Source organism: Pseudorca crassidens, chromosome 21 (assembly GCF_039906515.1).
Source record: "Pseudorca crassidens isolate mPseCra1 chromosome 21, mPseCra1.hap1, whole genome shotgun sequence".
Classification (NCBI taxonomy): domain Eukaryota; kingdom Metazoa; phylum Chordata; class Mammalia; order Artiodactyla; family Delphinidae; genus Pseudorca; species Pseudorca crassidens.
Genome location: NC_090316.1, coordinates 4269285 through 4293256, shown reverse-complemented (window position 1 = coordinate 4293256; position 23972 = coordinate 4269285). Strand labels below are relative to the sequence as shown.

At 44.0% G+C, this 23972-nt stretch overlaps 1 protein-coding gene across 4 annotated transcripts in view; it reads left to right on the top strand.

The window, feature by feature from the left end:
- CSGALNACT1 (chondroitin sulfate N-acetylgalactosaminyltransferase 1) overlaps positions 1–23972 on the top strand; it is a 321135-nt gene that overhangs the window by 139612 nt on the left and 157551 nt on the right. For 2 of the 4 annotated variants that reach the window (XM_067722138.1, XM_067722141.1), the window contains exon 2: positions 12558–12650. The gene's annotated coding sequence lies outside the window, so the exon portion shown is untranslated. Of the gene's footprint in view, positions 1–10696; positions 11779–12086; positions 12238–12557; positions 12651–23972 lie in introns of those variants that run through there. The other 2 variants (XM_067722140.1, XM_067722139.1) reach the window with 2 other exon arrangements.

Below are 23972 nucleotides of genomic sequence, written 5' to 3'. Positions count from 1 at the left end.
CTTTGCTGTGCAGAAGCTTTTTAGTTTGCTGTAGTCACGTTTATTTTTGCTTTTGTTTCCCTTGCCTGAGAAGACATATCAAAAATATTGCTAAGACTGATGTCAAAGAGCATACTGCTTATGTTTTCTTCTAGGAGTTTTATTGTTTCAGGTCCTCCATTTAAGTCTTTAATTCACTTTGAATTTATTTTTGTGCATTGCATGAGAAAATAGTCCAGTTTGATTCTTTTGCATGTAGCTGTCCAGTTTTCCCACTACCATTCAATGAAGAGGCTGTCTTTTCCCCATTATATAGTCTTCCCTCCCTTGTCTTAGGTTAATCGAGCATATAAGTATGGGTTTATGTCTAGGCTTTCTAGTCTGTTCCATTGATGTATATGTCTGTTTTGGTGTCATACCATACTGTTTTGATTGCTGTAGCTTTGCAGTATAGTCTGAAGTCATTTCTGTGAAAAATATTCTAGTTTGCTAAAAATGACATTGGGATTTTGATAGGAATTGCATTGAATCTGTAGATTGCTTTGAGTAGTATGGTCATTTTAACAATTCTTCCAATCCACGAGCATGGTACATCTTTCCATCTGTTTCTGTCATCTTCAGTTTCTTTCACCAGTGTCTTATAGTTTTCTGTGTCTTTCACCTCCTTGGTTAGACTTATTCCTAGGTATTTTATTCTTTTTGATGCAATTGTAAATGGGATTATTTTCTTAATTTCTCTTTCTGATAGTTTGTTGTTAGTGTGTAGAAACACAACAGGTTTCTGTATATTAATTTTATATTCTGCAACTTTACTGAACTCATTTATTAGTTTTAACAGTTTTTTGGTGACATATCTAGGATTTTCTATATATAGCATCATGCCATCTGCAAACAGTGACAGTTTTCCTCATTCCTTTCCAATTTGGATGCATTTTATTTCTTTTTCTTGTCTGATTGCCGTAACTAGGACTTCTAACACTGTGTTGAATAAAATTGGCATCCTTGTTCCTGATCTTAGAGAAAGTGCTTTCAGCTTTTCACCATTGCATATGATGCTAGCTGTGGGCTTATATATGGCCTTTATTATGTTGTTATGTTCCCTCTATACCTACTTTGTTGAGCATTTTTATCATAAATGGATTTGAATTTTGTCAAAAGTTTTTTCTTTATCTATTGAGATGATCATATGATTTTGATTCTTCAATTTGTTAATGTAGTGTATCACATTGATTGATTTGCAGATATTCAACCATCCTCGTATCCTCAGATAAATTCTACTTGATCATGGTGTATGATTCTTTTAATGTATTGTGAATTTGATTTACTAATATTTTGTTGAGAATTTTTGCATCTGTGTTCATCAGTGATATTGGCCTGTAATTTTCTCTTTTGTTGTCTGGTTTTGGTATCAGGGTGATACAGGCCTGGTAGAATGAGTTCGGAAGCATTCTTTCTATTCAGTTTTTTTGGAATAGTTTGAGAAGGTAGAATTCATCTGTGAACCCATCTGGTCCCAAACTTTTGCTTATTGGGAGTCTTTTAAATTACTAATTTAATTTCCTTACTGGTAATTGGTCTGTTCATGTTTTCTATTTCTTTTTGATTCAATCTTGGGAGAGTGTAACTTTCTAAGAATTTGTCCATTTCTTCCAGGTTGTCCATTTTATTGCTGCATAGTTGTTGTAGTAGTCTCTTATGATCCTTTGTATTGCTGTGGTATCAGTTGTAATTTCTCCTTTTTCATTTGATTTTATTGATTTGGGCTCTCTCCCTATTTTTCTTGATGAATCTGGCTAAAGACTTATCAATTTTGTTTATCTTTTCAAGGAACCAGCTCTTAATTTCATTGATCTTTTTTATTGTTTTTTTTTTTTTAGTCTCTATTTCATTTATTTCTTCTCTGATCTTTATGACTTCTTTCCTTCTACTAACTTTGGGTTTTGTTTTTTCTTCTTTTTCTAGGCCCTCTAGGTGTAAGGTAGAGTTGTGTATTGGAGATTTTTTGTTGTTGTTCCCTGAGGTAGACTCATATTCCCTTTCAGAACTGCTGCATCCCACTGATTTTGGATCAGTGTGTTTTCTATTTTCATTTGTCTAACTGTGATCTTTTCATTCTTCTAATTTCTAATTGTGGTCTTTTCTTTTCTGCTTAGAGAAGTTTAGCATTTCCTGTAAAGCCAGTTCAGTGGTGCTGAACATTTTAAGCTTTTGTTTTTACATAAAACTCTCTATCTCTTCCTCAAAACTGAATGATAGCCTTGCCAGGTAGACTATTCTTGTTTTTTTTTGTTTTTTGTTTTTGTTTGTTTTTTCTTGTCATCATTTTGAATATTTTGTTCCTCTCTCTTCTGGCCTGCAAAGTTTCTGCTAAAAAATCAGATAGTCTTAGGGGAGTTCCCTTCAATATAATGAGTTACTTTTCTTTTGCTGCTTTTAGGATTCTGTCTTTATCTTTAATTTTTGCTGTTTTAATTACAATATGTCTTGGTGTGGACCTCTTTGGGTTCATCTTGTTTGGGACTCTCTGTGCTTCCTGGACCTGGATGTCTGTTTCCTTTCCCAGTTAGTGAATTTTTCAGCTATTATTTCTTCAAATAAATTCTCCATCCCTTGCTCTCTCTTCTTCTGGGATCTGTATAATGTGAATGTTAGTATGCTTGAGTTGTCTCAGAGGTCTCTTAAACTGTCCTCATATTTATTTTTTTACTTACTGATTTAGATTCTTTTTAAAAGTTATTTTATTGAAATATTGTTGATTTACAATGTTGTGTTAGTTTCAGGTGTGCAGCAAAGTGATTCAGTTATTCATATATATGTAAATATATATATTCTTTTTTTTACATCCTCTTCCATTATAGGTTATTACAAGATATTGAGTATAGTCCCCTGTTCTATACAGTAGGTCCTTGTTGGTTATCTATTTTACATATAGTAGTGTGTATATTTTAATCCCAAACTCCTAATTTATTCCAAACTGTCCTCATTTTTAAAAATTCATTTTTTCTGTTCAGCTAGATGATTTCCACTACTTTGTCTTCCAGATCACTTATCTGTTTCTTTGTATCACCTAATCTACTGTTGAGTCCTTCTAATGTATTTTAAATTTTAGTTACTTTATTCATTGTCTCTGTTTCATTCTTCTTTATATTTTTAAACTGTGTTAAGTTTCTCACTGTGTTCCTCTATTCTTTTCCCAAGTTCATTGAGCATCTTTATGGTCATTACTTTGAGCTCTTTATTGGGTGGATTGTTTATCTCCACTTCATTTAGTTCTTTTTGTGAGGTTTTGTCTTGTTCCTTTGTTTGGAACATATTCCTCTGTTTCCTTATTTTCCCTAATTCTCTGTATTTATTTCTATGCATTATTTAGGTTGGTCACATTTCCCTGTTGGAGAAGTGGCCTTATGTAGGAGATGTCCTGTGGGGCCCAGCAGCACAGTGCCCTCACCAGAGCTGTGTGCTCTGGGGTGCCCCTGCGTTTGCTGTGTGGACCCTTCTGTTGTGGTGAGGCCAACTTCTCTGGGTGTGGCTGGTGAGCTAGGCTGCCTCTGGCTTGGTTGGCTGCCAGGCCCTGCCTCGTGCAGTGGCTGGTTGCTTGCTGGTGTGTGGGGCCAGGTCTCCCTGGCTGCATGGCCTGGGTGGTGGGGCTGGAAGTGGTGCCAGCCCACTGGTGGGCAGGCAAGCCCCTGGCAGTAATAGGCTAGAGGGAGGGCTCCAAAATGGTGCTCACCAGCACCAGTGCTCAGGTGGCAGAGAGAGCCCTCAAAATGGCTGCCTCCAGTGTCTATGTCCCCGGCGGTGGGTGTGTGTGTGTGTGTGTCCCAGTTGCCTCCTGCCTTTCTCAGAGGCTTTCCAAGATCACCAAGAGGGTCTCACTCAGGCTTCTTTCAAATTACTGCTTCTGCCCTGGTTCCCAGAGCATGTGAGATCCTGTGTGCCTTTTAAGAGTGGAACTCTATTTCCTACAGTCCTCTCGTTCTCGCATATACAAGCCCTGCTGGCCTTCAAAGCCAGACATTCTGGGAGCTCGTCTTGCCAGTGCAGGAACCCTGGGCTGAGGAGCCCAACGTGGGGCTCGTACCCCTCACTCCTTGGGGAGACTGTGGTTATCGTCCAGTTTGTGGGTGGCCCACCTGGGGGTATGGGTCTTGATTATAACACGTCTCCGTCCCCCACCCATCTCATGATTCCTTCTTTATATCTCTAGCAGTGGAAAATCTTTTCTGTTGGTCTTTAGGTTGTTCTCATCAATAGTTGCTCTGTAAATAGTTGTAATTTTGGTGTGTCCATGGAAGGAGGTGAGCTCAGGGCCTTCCTATGCCACCATCTTGGCCACACCTCTCAAGTCAACGTTTTAGTGTTTTTGAAGTGGAAAAGATTGTTAGTGTGTACAGGGGAACATGGTGGACTCTGATTGAGCGACCGTCCTCCTTTTCCTTGGGCCTTCCTTTAGCACTGTCCTTTGGGAACAGAATGCCTCTGGGAAATAGTGAAGGGATTTGCTAGGTGCGGGTGCTAAAAGAGATGGAGGAAGCTTTGTACCGGAAATGTGTTTGGTATCATGGAAAAGTTTTGACCCAGGTTACAAAATGCAAGGTGTATTACCCCAAAGAGGACTGGCAAAATCACCAATCTGGAAGGAGGCTTAGAAATTGATTAGTCCAAACTCTTGATTTTACTGAAGAGGAGACAGACTCCAGGAAGAGAAGTGACTTGCCCAAGTGTATACTCATCACTGAGGACATGGCCAAAACCAAATCTGTTGATTTCCAGGTATTATTTTTCCTGCTCCCCCTGCTGCAGTTCCCCTGCCTTCCACCACCGCTTCATTACTGACCTTTTCTGTGCTACCACAATTAGACTTCAGACTTAGAAATGTAGCTGTTTAATGCACTGTTTCTTTAAGCCATCAGAGGTGTGAATCAGCAAATTGTGACCCACAACACTGGTCCAGGATCCTGTTTGTCTAGCAGAGGGTGAGAAGTTTAATTTCAGGAGCTCAACCTGGGTTCATATCCCAGCTCCACCACTGGGCTGGTGAAGGACGTGAACTTCTCTGAACTTTGGTATCCTCATCATAGTAGGTAGTACCCAACTCTTAGGTTCCTTAGGTGAGGATAAAATGGCTCAATGTTAGCCATTGTTATTGAGACTCTGAGGGTAGTTAGAACTATTTCTGTGAAAAATCCTAAGGAAATAAAAATTCTCTCTATATAATATAGCAACAATCAGAAATCTTTCTTTGGTAGTCTTTTATGGATCTAGTGTAGCCTATTTTTTTCTGTAGCTTTTCATCCAACAGGTATCTTAATTGCCTCAAAATATAACTACTCCTAATCTTTAAAGTTTTTTCCCTATTTTTGTCTCTCTACTCAATAATTTTTATAGCTTTATTGAAGTATAATTGATATATAATAAACTCACATATTTAAAGTACACAATTTGATTAGTTTTGATATACACATGAAACCACCCCCCAAATCAAGATAATGAACATATGTACATCATCAGGACAGTTTTCTTCTGCCCCTTGGTAATCCCACCATCCTACCCCTCCTGCTCCCTCCTGGCGCCTCCCAACCCTCTACACCCATCCCCAGGCAAATGCTAGAATGGTGTGATCTGCTAGAATTTTATATTATGCAATCATGCAGTACGTTTACTATTTGTTTGGCTTCTTTTAATCAGCATAATTATCATCCTGTTGATATGTGTACCAATAGTTCATTCCTTGTTACTGCTGATTACTCCAATAATATTTTCTTTGTTTACTCTTTACCCCTGTCTTGCTTAACTGGCCATGGTATGGAATGAAAACATATTTTAATGATTTTTAAATACTCCTTGATTAAATATGTATTTATCTTTCTTAGTTTTCATTTTGTTGTTATCCAGTATACTTAGTAAATAGTATATAGGAATTGTACGTTCCCTGAGAGCAACACGCATTATATTCTGTATGCATATTTAAAAAAATTGATATCCATAAGCAATATTACTATTTATTTATTTGAACACTGAGATGAAAATTTTCTCCTGTGTTGTTGGCTCTCACTACACAAAAAAAGCATCCTTCCATTGGCTTGACTCAATAAATTGATTGAAGAAATTCAATTATATGAATATTTACACATAGTTTTCATTTTTATGGTGAAATATTTCTTCTGTTAATGTTATAGTTTTTTTATGAAAATGTGGACAGTATGTTCTCAATTCCCTTGCAGCTGGAGCATAACATGAAATAAACTAAAAAAAATTGATACAGCAAAAGTAATACATTTGCAAGATAATAAAAGATCATTTGGGCAGCAAGTCCATTTTTGTAATGACTTTTTACCAACATCATAGTATCTCTCAACTGTTGACATTTCTGCATCTGGGAAGGGAGAAGATAAAAATTACCATTCAAAACGCCTGTTCAAGTTTGGCGAAAGGTTTAATTTCTTCATCCATCACAGTGTTACGAGCCCTATGAAAACTACAGATCAAAACTCAGTGCCAGGAGTGCAGAGACTTGGCAGCAGCGAGGGCAGAGTTTAGCCATAGGGGATCATAAAGAAAGCCAGAGAAAAGAAACTTCACCCATTCTGCACCTCAGACTTGTGTTCTGGTCGGTTGTCCTAGGAAGCCTGGGAATGCACTAATTTAAAAACTGAGCCCGTAAATGGAGTTGTATATACTGGCCTTAAAGATGCTGAAAGGATTCTAGGATCAGATAAATTTTTATGTAACACGGTAGAAAGTAAGTCAGTTACTTTCTGTGCTGGAAGGTTAACATGGAGATGATCTGGTCCAGACTTTTATTTTGCTGGTGACCAGCCCAAGGTCACACAATAACTTAATGGCAGAACTGGGACTAGATCTGGGATTTCTGAACCACACACTCATGCCCTTTCTGTGTTGCTGCTTCTGCTGTGTTGGGGCTGGCTTGTTGGTGTGTACGGGGCAGGAATGTGTGAATTGTTCTCTCTGAGCTGCTCCGTGTAGGGGTCCCTGTTCCCTGGGGCACCTCAACCTGACAGTCTCTTCTTCCTGAGCATCCTGTCTTTGGGGGGTGGGTGTACTTCAGTGAATGGGGGGTTGTGCTTCCGGCTCTAGCAATTATGTGAGATGTGACGTTTGGTTAATGGACAAACGCATGATTTTCTTTTTTTTTGTTTTTTTTGTGTTTTTGCGGTACGCAGGCCTCTCACTGTTGCGGCCTCTCCCATTGCAGAGCACAGGCTCTGGACTCGCAGGCTCAGCGGCCATGGCTCATGGGCCCAGCTGCTCTGCAGCAGGTGGGATCCTCCCAAACCAGGGCATGAACCTGTGTCCCCTGCATCAGCAGGCGGACTCCCAACCACTGCGCCACCAGGGAAGCCCCTAAACGCATGATTTTGATCATCAAATTACCCATTATCAACTAGTCTGGTAGAATCTTTATACTTAGGAAGGCCATAACTTTAAGTCTTGCAAGAGCTTGTGCTTTTTAAAGTTCCCTTCCCTCCCCTTCACATCGAAGTCTAGATGCTGTCCTGCCTCATCTTCCTCTGTCTGTGTTGCTTGTTCCTCTCTGCAATGTATCTTTTCCACAGATGTAATCCTAGTGGGGAGGGGAGGCAGCCGATAAAGACCATCCTCCTTCACTGAGAACCATGGCCTGGTCCAACCCCTTACTTACAAATCTGGAAACACAGGCTAAGAAGTTATGAACTTGTATACAATCTCACAGCAGATTTAAGATGATGGTTTAGCTCAGGCCACTGTAACAAAACACCACAGGCTGGGAGTCTTATCAGCAACAGCCACTTTTTCGTCATGGTTCTGGAGGCTGGAAGTCCAAGATCACGGTGTCAGCATGGTCTGGTTTTGGTGAGGGCCCTCTTCCAGACTGCAGACAGCTGACTTCTCACTGTGACTTCACGTGGCAAAAAAAGAGCAAGCTAGTTCTCTCGTGGCATCTCATGAGGGCACTAATCCCACTCAAGAGGGCTGCACCCTCATGACCTAATTACCTCCCAAAGACCCCACATCCAAATACCAACACACTGGGATTAAAATTTCAAATATGAATTTTGGGGGGGGGCAGAAATATTCAGTCCATAACAGATGAAAACCTGAATCTCTTGCTCTGCTCAGGGTTTAAGTGCAGCAGGTCCCCTCATTAGCATCTGTGATGTTGTCTAGCATGTGCTGGCAGCTGCAGCATCTCATAGGGGCAGGGCTGGCCTTGGAGGAATTTCCTGGGAGAGGGCGTTGAGTGTAACTGCAGACTGTGCTGCGAAAGAGCTCTCTTTTATGAAGGAGCATCAACTGTCTGTATCCCAGCTGATTTAGGAGAAAGATTGTGTTATTGGTCTTACGATCAATGGCAAACAGAGCGCTTTAGTTTCTTTCCGAGAGATAAGATGGAACTCCGATTCTCTCCAGTCCTAGCCCATCTTTTCTGGTGCTTTAATGGCATATTATTTGTGTCTATTTAGCATGTGAGTCATTTCATTGTCTCTCGTATTGGTGGTTTACATGTTGATTGTGTGGAGACGGCTCACACAGGGCCCTCACAGAGACCCCATGGCCTAGGGTAGGAGGCACTTGGTAAATCCTTGGAGCATAAGGAAATCTACTTGATACCTTTAAGGTAATATTAGACCAATGCATTTTAAAAGAGACTTCAAATAATTTAGCATCATAATTCTGTTCATCATCTTCGTAGTTCTGGTCATAGTATCTGTGCTTATCCTCACTTACCAGAGCGAGAAACTGAAGAAAGTGAGGGTGGCCGACTTCACGGGCAGGATTAGGAATAAGAAAGGGGCATCTTCTCATTCAGTCCACATCTGTACACACAAGACCAGAACACAGAGACCCTGTTTTTCATTTCACAGAAGAATAGAAGACAACATTTTGGGGGAAGAACTCATGACTTTTAAAGTCAGTTGAGTCCTAAAGCATATTGTTTTCAGTAAAATTATTTAATGTGGAAGGAATCTTGTCAAGCCTGTAATCACATGCCGCTTGTAACATGTAGCATGCAAGGGCACTTTCTTTTCTGAAACATATTCTTGAGAAAGATAATTTTAGAAGTTGGCTGCGCAGTTCCTGACCCTAACCCTGCTATGTCTCCCAGTGCTGCTACCCAGGGGACTCCCATCGTTTTATACAAATGAAAACACTACCATCAAGATTTTAAAACATGTATATTACTATCCACATTTGCACAAAGAAAATCCCACCAGGCAGCCTGAGTCGGCAGACACGTTTCTGGTCTTTCGGTGCTTTTGTTTGTTATTTTAGGCACACTGATGATGAAAGGGCTTTTTCGTCTTCCCGTCTTACTTTTCACATTTCAGGAATCAATGTGTCTGACACAGACGTGGTTTAGATGGATTAAAGATTTAGATTTACATTTATGAATATGAGGAAGCCTTGGAACTTAACCTACACAGATGGCTATAGTCACACCATTGGACCAATTGTGCCTTTGAAGTTCTTTGCGAGTGCGGGCGACTTTCGCTTATTCATTGTATGTTGAATAGCACGGCTTCCTAGATTGTTAAAATAGTATTGATCTCAGTGTGCTCGTTTTCAACTGCTCTTTTCCATAGTTGATTTTTGGCGGGCTTCTTTGGCATGATTAGAAGCTGACTTATTTATGGAGTGCTGCTAATTGACGGATGTCAAACTGTATTACTGTGGCTGTGGGGTGAGGCAGGCTTCCCAACCTTTAGAATCCCAACTGGGAGATTTCCAAAACCGAGTGTGTGATTTTCCCATGGACGCTCTCCCAGCCACTCTCAGGCGCATCCTGCCTTCTCCTGCTCACTCTTTACCATAACTAGAACTCGGGAAGCCACAGAAGCCCCTCTGTAATCCACAGAAGCCCCTCTGTAATCCTCACTCTCTAGGCCAAACTATTGAGAACAGCAGGGCATCAGATGACAGGAGAGGCGCCCTCAGACCTGGATTTAGCCTGAGGGATGTCGACGAGAACTATTTTCTGAATTGGACGAAGAAAGGTGCTCTCTCTACTCTGTACCTGCAGTTGCTTCCCTGGATTTAGCTTTTATTTTTGGCACGTTGTTATTGTCTATTTCTCTGATACTCAGGAAGGCTCGTCCAAGAGTGGCTTTGTCACTGTGATTTCTTATGAAGGATGAGGGAGGGTCTTTGTTCCCAGTACCTCACGGGCAGCCTTTGGATGCTGGCAGCATATCTGCCAGGTTACCACTGGCGGCAGCCACCCACCTGTTGGAGAACCACCCGTGAGGACTAGCGCTTGCAGACAAGGCCACGTTGCATCCTAGAAGAAGTAAAGGCTTGCGTTTCTTTCTCTTTTTCAAGCTTTGGTTTTGAAGTCAGAAAAATCCCGGCTTTACCATGTACCAGTCGGAGAGGTTTCTTAACACCTTTGAGCCTCATTTTCCCCATTTGCAAAATGGGGATGTTAACGCAGACATCCATGGCATCGCTGTGGGGATGGGGGGAGCGCACACGCAGAGCCGCTCACTCAGTGGGAGGCGTGTGGGAGGCGTGTGGGTGATGACACTTCCCTTCCTCCTAACAGGGTATGTTAGCTGGACACGCCCACCTGTCCTTTGCATACTTGTGGTTCACCTCCAGTAATTTTCCAAGATGCTAATTCCCGTCCCACCCTGATCTCTAGGGAGTCTTGCCAGTGGTTCTGCCTTCCTGTCTCTTTCCTTTTCCATCACCAGCTAGAGATGACTACCTTCCCAGGGCACATGATGTTTGGAACTGCTAAGGAGACAATGTACTTCCCAGAGCCAAGGATCCGAGTGTTAATGAGTTCTTTACTAGGAAAAGAGGAGGCGCTGGGTTGTCCTGTGGCTCTTAACCTGCAGTTTGGCATCACCAGGATCAGGCACTGAGGGGCCAGATGAATGGGGCCTCTGTGTGGAGATGAAAACACTGAGCATTTCTCTTCAAGTTGCTGGAGTGAGAAGAACAAATTAGATTATTAATGATCATGTGGTAGTATGAGCCGACAGTCTATTTAGTTTCACTGTTAAAACAAATGTGGTTTTGAATGATGTGGGCTTTTCCTCTTTTTATTTATTTGGCAAAGAACATTCATGACGGATATCAATGAAGACCATGTCGGTGATTCAGCCTCCAAAGCTGCCCCCTGCATGCTAAAAGGCAGAAAAGGACATTTAAGTGGTTGAGAGTGAGAAGAGAGCCTGGAAGCCAAATTATAAACTCATTTCAACTCCTGGCCCCGCAGGCTCCGGAGGGTAACATTACTTGTTGTCAAGGATGGAAACAACTCAGATTCGGGTCCAAGTGATTATTCGATCTTGGCATTGCTGCCGTTCTGCCAACTGCAATTCCATTTCAACACAGATTAATTCGCCAGGCAGGGACGGAAGTGGCTTTTAGGAGAGGCGTTGCCGCGGGGCCCCGGCTGGCCCACTTGCAGGAAGGTGGTGAGAGTGTGTGGACACGGATGGCTTCCCAACTTCTACGGTGACGCTCCTCACACTTGTACTGACTGAGTGTCAATGCCGCAGAGAAAACCTTCAAATGTAACGGGAGGGGGGAACAAACACGTGACAGCCCCGCTCTAGCATCAGGAGGCCAACGCGGCGGAGCAGGGGGACTAGTTAGTGGTCGCAGACCTCAGCAGCTTATCAGTCTTTTCTTTGTCCTCGTATAACCACCCTGGGCCTTTTTTAATTCCTGCGTGTGAAAAGGCAACCATATAGTATTTTTTATTTTTTGCTATGACTTAAATCATAAAGACAAATGAGATGAAATCACAAACTCGGGAAAGACGACTCTGCGTGAGAGTTGAAGGTAGCATTATTAACATCTACTTAGCAGGGAGGCTCAGTCCCCTCCAGAGTATTTTCCTCGCCTTCGCTTCCCGGGTGTTTTGCTCCTACCTCTTCCCCATCTGCATCGATCTCCGTGGACCCAGGGGCGGCTCGGTGGGTTCCTGCAAGGCCGGGCGCGGGGGCGCGGGGGCACGGGGCGCGGGGCCGGGGGGCATGTCCCGCGGGCCAGGTCCCGCGGGCCGTGCGCGCCCCCGGGTCGGGGCGCGGGGGCGTCCGCGGGGGCGCGCGTCCCGGGGAGCTGGGCTCTCCAACTTCCCGGGGATTTGCTGTTTCGTAACATTTCAGTCCCTACGACCATTAAAAAAAAAAAAAAGTGCCGGCGCAGTGCGCGGTCCCCTGACCCAACCTGAGCTGCGGCTTCCGTGCGGACGCAGCGCCCAGGCCCCAGCGGGCGGCGGACACCCTGCTTCGCTGCGAGGTTTGCTTTTTGGGGTCTTTTCCGAGCATGTGACTCTGCTTTGCTTTTACACACACTTCTGCATGGCTCTCAGCATTTGTTTTAAACCTTGATTATCTGTGTGTGTGTGTGTGTGTGTGTGTGTGTGTGTGTGTGTGTGTCTTAACAAATATTTTGCATTTTACCCATTAAGATAGAAAAGGGAAAATACCATCCTGCTTTTTGGGGCAGAACTTTGGATGAATTGCACTTTATCTCCTAAATGATTTAAAATTTCGTAATTTAAGACATGGAAATTCACAAGGGCGACTCCTATTTTTATTTTATTTTTTGTATTTTAGATTCCTTTCCATTTCAAGGAGAGAAGTCAAGATATTATTACCCAGTGAAAAAATGATGTAGTTTCCTCGTAACCTTCTTTTCCTATACTTCAGGTAAGTGAGTCTGTTAATCATGAATTACTTAAGAAATGAACCTCTGTATGATCTGAGTTTATTCAATATTGTGGCTGTGTTTGAAATGTGCTAAATTTCATTTTACTTTCCATTAATAACAAATTACCATTTTAAGATATGAGTACTTTTTCAACGTAATACAATTACTTGGCTGCTTTGGAAAAGCCTTTTCTTCACTTGTAAAGCCTGTAATCAACATTTAACTTTGCCAACTTCCTCATAATTTGTCTCTTCTCAGAGTAGCAAATGCCTGAAACCAGTAATGTAAACAGTTAGAAGAACTGCATAATTCTTTTTAAAAAAAGTTCACTTAAGTAGGAACATTTGTTCTCCTTTTGGAAGTTGTGATAAAATGTTAAGCTTTCTCAAATATTTAACTCATAATCAAAAGGGCATCGTAATTTTCACCATGCTACAAAATAATTATTTAAATAAGATGTTTAGGAAATTGAAGGATGATCTTCCTTTCTAACTTATAATATCTTAGGGGAATACTTTCTAGAATTCTTGGAGAATAATAGCACGCTGATGGATTGTACGGTTGGTTTCAGACTGGGGACGCATGCAAGTCTCAGCAACGTTGTTTTAGTTCAGCTGTTGTAACCAGTCATTTTGAATTTCTCGGCAATAATTATTTTATTACATCTGGCAATACTAAACTGAAAAAAACAAGAACCTCGGGGACATCATGAGTTGAAATGGAACAGCATGAGATGGGAAGTCGTGTATGTGGTTCTTACCTTCGGCAGAGCTAAAACCCTTTTTTAGTTTCCTCTGGACATGATTCTGGAGCCATAAAAATGAAAATAGGTAAGCTGTGCTCGGCCTTCGCATATCTTCAAGAAAATGCCTTCACCCTCCTTCATTTAGCAGACTTCTATGGAGGTTTTGTTCATGACTTTGTGTTTTTTGTTTTTACTTTTGTTACACTGATTAAGATAAAAGAGTGAAAGTCAAAACACAGGATGTGATTTTGGGTTAATGTACCACTTTGTACTCAAACAGTAGAGAATGAGGAGTTAAAGGCACTGTATCTGAGTCACCAGTAACGAAAAATAAAACCAACCTTGGCCAAAGTTAATAATCAAACAAAAATAACTAAAGAATAATTCTTCACAAGTTCTTTTCTGAGTAGAAAGTCGAGTGGCTAAGAGGCCTAAGTCACTCAAGGCCGGCTTAAGGGTCATAATGGAATTCTTCTAATCTGAGGTCTTGCGATGTTTAATGTTTTTGAGAATTACTTGGATGATGTAGAAGAGAGCAGTTCGTTAGAACTCCATGATATTAAAGCCTTGAGGTAATAGTAGAAAAGAGCCAAAGTCAACTGTACAAAATAGAGAAGTAATCAGAAGCCGATTAAGATGTTTATCCTTCAGGACGAGCAATGAGGGCGGCGGACCTGGGTTTTGGCAGCGGCCTGGGGGCCGTGCATCCCGCTGCAAAGACTGGATATTTCCAGGGAGTCAGGCTCCAGCGGGGCAGTACGAGCTTGGGAAAGCCTTTGGTTTTCCAGGAACTGCTTCCTGCAGACTGAGTCCTTTATAGACGCAGGGACTTGAACGTCCCTCGGTAGTGGAGCTTCACCAGACCTGTGGGGAGCAGTGGTGTCAACTGGGGAAAGAGTGTCTGGGGTGTTGGTCGGCAGGTGTGCCGCCCCCATGCACGGTGCTCATGGAGTCCCAGCCAGGAGAGGTGACTGATTCAGATGCACACCAGCACGAGGCCTTGAAAGGCTTGTCGGGGCATCTCCTGGTGTCCCCCGCGTCCTCCCCGGAGCCTGTGCTGCCGCCAGTCCTTCTCGGTGAAGCGCTGCCCTCCGTGTTTGTGCCCCACTCCGTGCCCCGTGTCTCCACACTCTCCTTCCCACCAGCAGCTCTTCCTTCCTTGCCACCCCCCAGGGGACGTTCACTGGTCCTTCAGCAGCAACCCACCTGTGGGGCTTCCGGCACTCAGAAGCAGGGCCTGGCACCTGGAGGCACAGAAGGAAGCAATGAATGGGTGAGCGGGTGCGTGGGAAAGGGAACAAGCGAGGTCCCGGCCCTGCAGGAGCCACTGGCCCCTGGCCCTCACACCCTCTCGGACTGGCGCCCGTCACTGCCCTGTCATCCCTCTTCCACGACGGCCTCCCGAGCGCCCCGCCCCCGCCGCCGCCCCCCGCAGCAGGCCGCAGACCCGTGTGTTCTCACCTCTGTGATCCACTTAGTTCCTCGCTCATGTCTGAGGGATACAAACTCTGTCTGTGGACGGATAACCCCGTCGTTCTCTGCAACTCTACAGGCCCGTGACATGCGTCTACCAGCTCACGTAAAATGGTAGCTGATTCCGTTTTATGTTGGAACGAAGCGGGTATTATAAGTAAATACTAATATAAAGCTATAATGGAGCACTTGGCAAGTTGCGCATTTTTGCAAAACTAGAGAATTCAGTAGGGCAGTTTGTGTTTTATAAAGTAGGCTTCTTTGGGGCCTGTTTTAGACTCTCAAAACCTTTCCATTTAATGGAATGAGACGTAAAGTCTGTAGGCTTTTCACGAGTGCCAGTGTTTGCTGCTGCAATTTTAACTTATCCTCCTGAGCACAGTTTACTTTCCGCAGATGAGGCTTCTCCGGGCCACACCAGGAGGGTCACGCTGGCACCAGCGTGGGTGTCCACTGGTGCACGCCTGCCAGTGGGCCGCCATCTCTCCCTGTTGATCGACACTTCCTTAGGCCTGGCCTTTGTCTTTTCTGCCCTGTTCCGGGGCTCTGCTCTTTGAGACGCCTCTTCCATCCCGTTGGTTTCTTGCTTCAGCCTCTTAACGCCTGCGTCTTGTCCTGGCGGCCCCTCCCCTCCCTGCCTCCTCTGTCCTCTGCCCTCCAGACTGCGTTCCTTCTCTGGACTCAGGACTCAGCCCTGGAAAGCCTTTTCCTGAGCCTTTGCCTGGCCTGGGGCTGGGCTTCTGTGCCCCCTGCCACCTCCCACCTTATTTCTCCATTGCCTACAGTTGTTTACCTGCTAGATGTCTGTCCTTTGGCTGCCATTGTCCTCAAAGGGAGCACCGTCTCTACATTCGCAGCCTCTAGCGTGTTTGTTTATATTTACAAACAAATGTTGGGATGAATTTCCGGTTGTGAGTTTCGGTCTCAGCGTTATTGCTCCTCTCACTGTAGTCTGATAAGGCATCTTAGCTCTTAGCTTAGTACCTAGGAAGTCAGATTATGGAGATGCGTGTGCCCCGACACGCGTCTCTCCAGCATCCGACACTCCGACCACTGCCCTCGAAACTCTCGCTCCCTTGGCTTATGTACGGCGACAATGAACTCTCCCTGGTTTTCTCCCTCTTTCTGTGGCTGATCCCTGTGGCCCCCTTTCCCGTCTCTTGTTCCCAGCATTCCATCCTCTCTGCCCTCTCATTCTGTATTATCCATGCAGTTTCCTCTGCACTAAATGGTGAACTTCTGCTGACTTCACATTTGTTTCCCCAGGTCCCACTGCCGTCTGGCACCGCGGACTCTCGGCCATCTCTGCCACGTGTCCTGCCAGCACCCTGCACTCGTTACGTCCCCTCGGGCTCCCCCTCAGTCACCAGCCAGAGCCCCCCAAGGCATCCTGACTTCCTTACTGTCGCTCAGGTGCTCATGCGGTCCGTCGCCGAGTGCCTGCCTCCCACCTACCCCTCTTCCTCGTGCGTCAGGCTGCACTTGGACTCCTCAGGCTGTCCTTACCTCACCTCCACACCTTCACCCCCACCCGCCCCCCGTGGCCACAGCGGCCCTTCTGAGGTACGTCATCTAGGCTCACGTTGCTCCTGTTCAGAATCTCCCAGTGGCCTCCCAGCACCTCCAGGTGGCCTGCGCGCTGGTGCACCAACCCTGAGGGCTCTCTGGCTTGACCTGGGACCTTTGCTGGGACCTCTCCCCGGGACGCCCTTCCGGGCTCATTGGCCGGGCCGGTTCCTACTCGTTCTCCGTGACTTGGCTCAGGCCTCTCCCCCTGGGCTGACTTGCGGGTTAACCTCTCGATTTTTGACACTCACTAAATGGTGTTATTCCATTTGATTTTCTTGCCTTTCTTTCCTGTTAACTAACCTGAGGTGTCTGGAGGGTCCTGAGCCCCATCGGGACCCCTTGACACCTTTGGTGCCTGGCATAGAGCACGTGCTCAGCGGCACGAGTGGTTGGGTTAGGGGGTGAGTGTGAACCGGCTGGGAGCGGGCCCACCTGCGCTTCTGACAAGGACGGTGGATGCGTGGATGCAGAGGACCCGAGCTGTCGAGGGATTCAAACCAGCGTCTTTCTTCTCCCCTCTTCTCCTGCTCTGTGGCTTCCCCTCTAGGAAGGGCTCTCATTCTTCCTGAGTAAAATCATGGGAGAAACTTAAGACAAAGGACGATATGAATGAAAGAAGATAATTAACTTAAAGAGTCAAAAGTGCATCAGAAAAATAGCTTCTTGTTTACCCTACCCACTGCCCTTCTCACTCCTGTTTCCAGGTGTTTTACTTTGGTTTGGGGATCATAAGTACCTGGCCACCAGCCTGGCGACTTGCGGACTGCATGTCTCCCTAAAATGTCTTTGTCCTAACGTGCGTTTCTTCCCATTAGAAGCAGACTAAAGGTGTACCTAGGCATCCCCTTTCTTCTGAATTTCTTCTTCTTCAACTCAGGGCACAGGTGGCTCTCACCCTGGCCCTTCTGGTTGTTCAGCTGATTGGCGTTGAGGTCTACATTTCCCTGTTTCTAGAGGCAAGGCAGTTGGCTTCACAAAGACCCTAGAACTGGGATTGGAGCCTCAGCTCCATCCCTTATTAATCCCGTGAGCTGGACAGGTTGCGGAACCCCTCTGCCCTTCTCCTCTTCTGGAAAATGAAACGAATGGTACCTTTTGGAGTTGTTGTGAGGATTGAGAAGTTCTGGCACATAGTGGGGATGCAAGAAATTATCAATATTAACTAACAGGATGTAAATGTTTACGTTATTCTAAAATGGAAAAAAAAATCTGTGGTCCCTGCTTCCTCCCTTTTCCTTTCCCAGCTTCCATAATTGAAAGAATTCACTTGTTTGTTGGTTAATTAATTAATTAAGCAAACGTTGGCTTGGGTGTCGGCCATGAGCCCTCCGCTGCTAGACGCTGGAGATTTGGTGGGATGGACGATCCTTGCCCTCCAGGAGCCCATGGCAGGGTCCTTGAGCCACTGCACTGAGTCATCTGGGATGCTGGGGACCCACCCAGGATCCCAGGCTTCACTTGGAATTGGAATCTTTGGGGAGCTCGGGTGTTCTGGCTCTGCCCGCAGGAGCCTCAGAATAATGCCGACTTCACCTCCTCGTGGAGAACCTCTCAACCAGGGCCCCCCGAAGGAGGCGTGACCTTTGCTCCAGGCTGGCTGTCTCCAGTTTTTTCACTGTCCCTGCACCTCACTCCAGAGCTTCCAACAGGCTGATGACTGGAGAGCCTCTTTCGACGTGCTCTGCTGTCATCACACTTGGGTTATGGTGAACGTCCTGCCACTGAGACCACACACTTCTGATATGCACATTCTTTAGCTGTGGTGCATGTGTCATGTTTACTTACTTAAGCAGTTGTTTTCTTGTGCCCAAATGTGGTTCAGCACTTTACTGTTTGAAAATACGTTATTTGGAAATAATTTCAAATTATCAAAAAGTTGTAAACATAAGAATAGAACCATGAACATTGTGGTACATGACTCTTTTTGAATTATGGTTTTCTCAGGGTATATGCCCGGTAGTGGGATTGCTGGGTCATATGGTAGTTCTATTTTTAGTTTTTTAAGGAACCTCCCTACTATCCTCCATAGTAGCTGTATCAATTTACGTTCCCACCAACAGTGCAAGAGGGTGCCCTTTTCTCCACACCCTCTCCAGCATTTATTATTTGTAGATTTTTTGATGATGGTCATTCTGACCGGTGTGAGGTGATACCTCATTGTAGTTTTGATTTGCATTTCTCTAATGATTAGTGATGTTGAGCATCCTTTTGTGTAGTGTCCATCGACAGATGAATGGATAAAGAAGATGTGGCACATGTATACAATGGAATATTACTCAGCCATAAAAAGAAATGAAATTGAGTTATTTGTAGTGAGGTGGATGGACCTAGAGTCTGTCATACAGAGTGAAGTAAGTCAGAAAGAGAAAAACAAATACCGTATGCTAACACATATATATGGAATCAAAAGACGCAGAGGTAGAGAATGGACTTGAGGACACGGGGGGCGGGGAAGGGTAAGCTGGGACGAAGTGAGAGAGTGGCATGGACATATATACACTACCAAATGTAAAATAGATAGTGGGAAGCAGCCACATAGCACAGAGAGATCAGCTCGGTGCTTTGTGACCACCTAGAGGGGTGGGATGGGGAGGGTGGGAGGGAGACGCAAGAGGGAGGGGATATGGGGGTATATGTATATGTATAGCTGATTCACTTTGTTATAAAGCAGAAATTAACACACCATTGTAAAGCAATTATACCCCAATAAAAATGTTAAAAAAAAACACAACAGAACCAAAAGTACATAAGGCCTTTACCCAGATCCACCTATTGTTAATATTTTGCACCGTTTTTTATTTGTGCATTCTCTTCCCCTCTTTCTCCTTCTCTCTATCTATATAGTATATATACACATAAGATTATTGTACATTAGGTTTTTTTCTGAACCATTTAAGTTCATACATCATAGCCCTTATTCCTAAATAGTTCAGTGTGTATTTCCCAAGAATAAGCATGTTTTCTAATATAACAATGGTGCAGGCATCATTCAGTCAGTTTAACATTTATTTCAGTTTATCTTATTAGATAACAGACTGTACTCTGACTCTGTAAGTTCACTTATAATGTCCTTTATAGCATTTCCCTCTAGTACTAGGACCAGGCATTCCATTTAGCTGTTATGTCTGTATCTTCCTTAAATCTGAAACGTTTTCATAGTCTTTCTTTTGTGAAATGATGTTTTTGAAGAATACAATCATTTTTCTTTTAAAGAATATTCATTTGGGGTTAGATGAATGATCTTGTGGTTGGATTCACGCTGTGCGTTCCTAGCAGGGATTCTGCTTAGGGATGTGTTCTCATCAGGTCCCCATCTGCCCCTCACTGGTGATGCTAATTTTGATGACCCAAGCAAGGTGATGATTCATTTCTTCACTGTATGGTTGCTGTTTTTCTCCTTGTAACTAATGAGAAATACCTTACTTTTATCCCTTTTGTTTTGATACCTATCCATCAACTCTTTGCCCGTAATGAAGTTAGCAGTCTTAAAGCCTACTCTGTACAATTCAGTTGCTTGCCTTATGCCGAGGCTCCCGCATGATCTTAATTTTATGGCAGCAGTTGGATGGATTGGAGACTGATGAATAGGAGGCCTGAAAAGGAACTGAAGTAACCATCACTGATTTTTTACAGATGCTCTCATGGTGAATTACTTCGAGGAGCTCACACTCCTAAATTCATGATAAAAAATTGCAGTGACAATGTGGAAATCCATCTTTAGCTTGTGGGCTGTGTTTATTGTACATATTCAGTCATTCTATCCTTCTGTGTTTGAACCCCAGAAACAAAGGTGGCAGTGGCCATACAACGTGGGGAGCTGGTGGTCCTGGCGGTCCTGGCTGTCCCACGGGACCCACAGCAGCGATGCCGTCACCGTGACGCTTGAGGAGGCCGCCCAGGAGTGGACCTCTTTTTCCAAAGATCTGCCCTTTGCAGAAGAAACTTTCCTGTTCCCTGCCTTGTTTTAGAGATTGACCGAGATGTTTAGGTCAGAGGTTTAACAGTGTAGTTAGTGTCCCATTCATTTTCCCAACACCCCTTGGCTAAGAAAATGGCTAACGTTTTTTTTTTTTCCCCACTAAGTAGTAACGTTCATTAGCTTGTGAGTGTTTATGTCCTAACAACTTAGTAGCTGTTTGAAAAAATAATACAATAAATTGAAAGAAAAATACTTGCTTTATCTCGTTCTTAACCGCAGTTACTTAATAATGGGATGTGTCTCTTTCTAGGGTGCTGCACAGCTCCCCAAACCTTGGGGTCAGATTAGACGCTTCATCTTATGTAGCCATTGCTTTTCATCACAGGAACTGCTCAAAATGTAGTTTCACAAAGCTGTGATATCTTCAAAAGGAATGTAGCTCAGTCTAACGTTGAAAGTGTGAATTACCTGGAGCCAGCAGTTTGCATAATGTCCAGCAGATGTCTAGTATCCAGTGCTTTGCTTGAAAGTTTAAAATATTCTGAAGCACAGCTCTGAGCTCCCTTTGGTGCCCCAGGGTGCCTCGGGACACAGTTGTGACCATCAAGTTAGGCGTAAGAATCTTTCTGGGGATGCTTTATAACCCTTCCGTAGCCTTTAGCCGCCCAAATCTGTGCCTCCAGGGCAAGTTAGGGGTTGAATAACTGTAAGCAGCAAGATTATAACTTCACAGCACACAGCCAGGAGACAGAGAAGACATTTCAACCTAATTGGCAAAAGGTGAAAATTCCTTCTTTTTTTTATGGTATGGCTCAGGTAGGAGGCCTGATCTCTGCCTTTTGGTCAGTACTGCTTTATACCCTGCTTACCATGGATAAGCAGATAGCTGTTTAACTACATTGTTTATTTGATGAGATTTTCTTACGTAACCTTTTTGGTTTGGTTCACGTGTTATTCTCCCCACAAGCTGCTTATTTTCTATGGATTAATGATTAGCTTGTCTTCAGGCTTTGTAAGAATGCTGAAAATCATCTCAAAACCAAAGTTGTCATAAGGTTTATATCTTTGGTAACAAGATGCGGATTAACTAGCTCCTAGTAGAAATTAGATCTAGTTGACATAATAATTGCAATTTTATATATTTGAGCTTCAGCTATGAAAAGGCTTTTGTGAGAGGAAGGCGGATATTTTGAAAATCAGTGTAGCTTTAAAACAGTGACGAGGGGCACCTGCTCTACCCAGTGTGGGGACTTCAGGGTAGAGGAGCACGGCAGGCGGCCTCCCCATCAAAGGTCGAGACTGTCCTTAAAGAGAGGAATGGCCCGGTGTCCAGAAGGAGCCCTCAGCTATGTGTAGCGATCTCGGCCCTGTGCCAGCTCTGTGCTCACAAGCTCCATGGCCCGGGCGAGGCTTGTCCGGGGACGTGCAGGGTGTTCGGTGTTCCTGGGCCCACTCAGCTGTTGTGTCAGCCAGAATCTGCCCCCTCCAACATTTCCAAACACCCTCCACTCCCATGCTTGGGTCAAACTCGAACCCAGTCCTTGTTTAACAGATGAGGAAACTGAGGCTCAGAGCAGGAAAAGGGTTATCTGAGGTCACAGGTACGAGTACAGCCAGGATCTGGTCCCCTGCCCGCCTGCCTGGAGTCCATGCCATGGACAGAGCGGCCCCAGTCATTTCCTTCAGCTGTGATAATCCAAGATTTTTGTGATCAAAGAGAGATGGGAGGGTTTTTTTTCTTTTATTGAACTATGTTTTTTATCTACAGTGTTGTGCTAGTTTCAGATGAACAGCAAAGTGATTTTTTTTTGCAGATTATATTTCATTATAGGTTATGACAAGATATTGAATATAGTACCCTGTGCTATACAGTAGGTCCTTGTTGATTATTTTATACATAGTAGTGTGTATATGTTAATCCCAACCTCCTAATTTGTCCCCATCTCCTTTCCCCTTTGATAACCGTAAGTTAGTTTTCTATGTCTGTGAGTCTGTTTCCGTTTTGTAAATAAGTTCATTTGTATTGTTTTTTAGATTCTACATATGAGTGACATCATATGGTATTTGTCTTTCTCAGTCTGCCCTACTTCACTTAGTAGGATAATGTCTAGGTCCATCCATGTTGTTACAAATGGCATTATTTCATTCTTTTTTATGACTGAGTAGTATTCCATTGTAAATATGTACCACATCTTCTTTATCCATTCATCAGTCAATGGACGTTTAGTTTGCTTCCATGTCTTAGTGCTGGTGTGAACATTGGGGTGCACGTGAGATAGGAGTTTAATAGTGAAGAAACCTTAGAAGAAAATGGAAATGACAAAAATCCAGTTAACTTGCTAAATATTTAGATTCCTGGATCTAGAATAAAAGCTTCAGAAGGGCGGGGATTTTTGTCTCGTTCACTGCTGCATTTCAACCTCCTAGGATACTGCCTGGTGAAGAGGAGACACTCCGGAGATGTGTGGATTGTGAGCAAAGGCACGCTCTAACTTATACGTAAAGTTTGTGGGTAATACTATACTTAGGTAGTCAGTACTCTGGTAGGATATAAGTTACTGCATTCTTTTAAGTTTGCTTAGATGAACTTTATTTCATGTTACAATCAAATATTAATCTGCAGAAATAATAATAATGTCTGTGCTGAGTTCTCACTGGCTAGAATGTGATATTGAAGGTAGTATTATGACATTAGTATTTTTGTCATCACCAACTGAATACCCTACCTATGACTTTATTCTGTTGCGTATTTGCAGTGCCGGCCACAAAGGAAGTGCAAGTGTGATCCGATCATAGCCGGCGTCTGTTGCTTATGTTGAGTTTAAAATTCTGACCCCCCAAGAGGGGAAACAGAGGAAAGCTGTGCCCCTGTGTGACCTGAGGTTGGAAGGTGCCTCCCTTTTAAGGATTCCTCTTGTGATGCAGGGGTATTTGTGCCCTTGGCACTAGCTCCTAGAATAACAGCTTACGGGGCTTGTACAGCATCATCTTTTTGGGAGGAGGTCCACACAAGTTTGCAGTATCATTGAGAACGTGGATATACCTGGCAACTTTATTCCAAGAAATTTGGTGCTGTGTGCAGAGGCTCACTTTCATTCACTGCTTGGGAGTCATTATTACCTATGTGTGTTTCTATTGGGACCAAGTTAGAAGAGTGCTGGGCTGTGTAGAGCAGCATCCCAGGCGGGGAGACGTGGGAAAAGAGGTCCTCGTCACCGGATTCTCGACTAATCTCCGAGTGGAGTCGTCATTGCCCCTCCTTGCGTTCCAGCCTTTTCACTGTACTGTTCTTTCAGGAAACCTCTAGAAACAATTAACGGAGGACAGTTTGTCAGATCCAAAGTGTTTCCCAGAGATTACTAGAGCTACCAGACATTTTTCGAAGGGAGAGTTTTCTGATCAGATAAGTTTGGAAAATACCATATAGCGTATTCCTGTCTTGTAGTGTACGATGAACCTGGGCCTGTTAAAGGTTCTGGAAATTCTAAAGGGAAGACTTAAGTTTGGCTTAACCTCATGGGTCCCAGCTTTCTTCTCCACAGAATCCTTTTCCAGCATAATTCTTAACTTTTTAAGAACAGTGTTCCACCCACCAGCCTTGAAGAAACGCTGCCC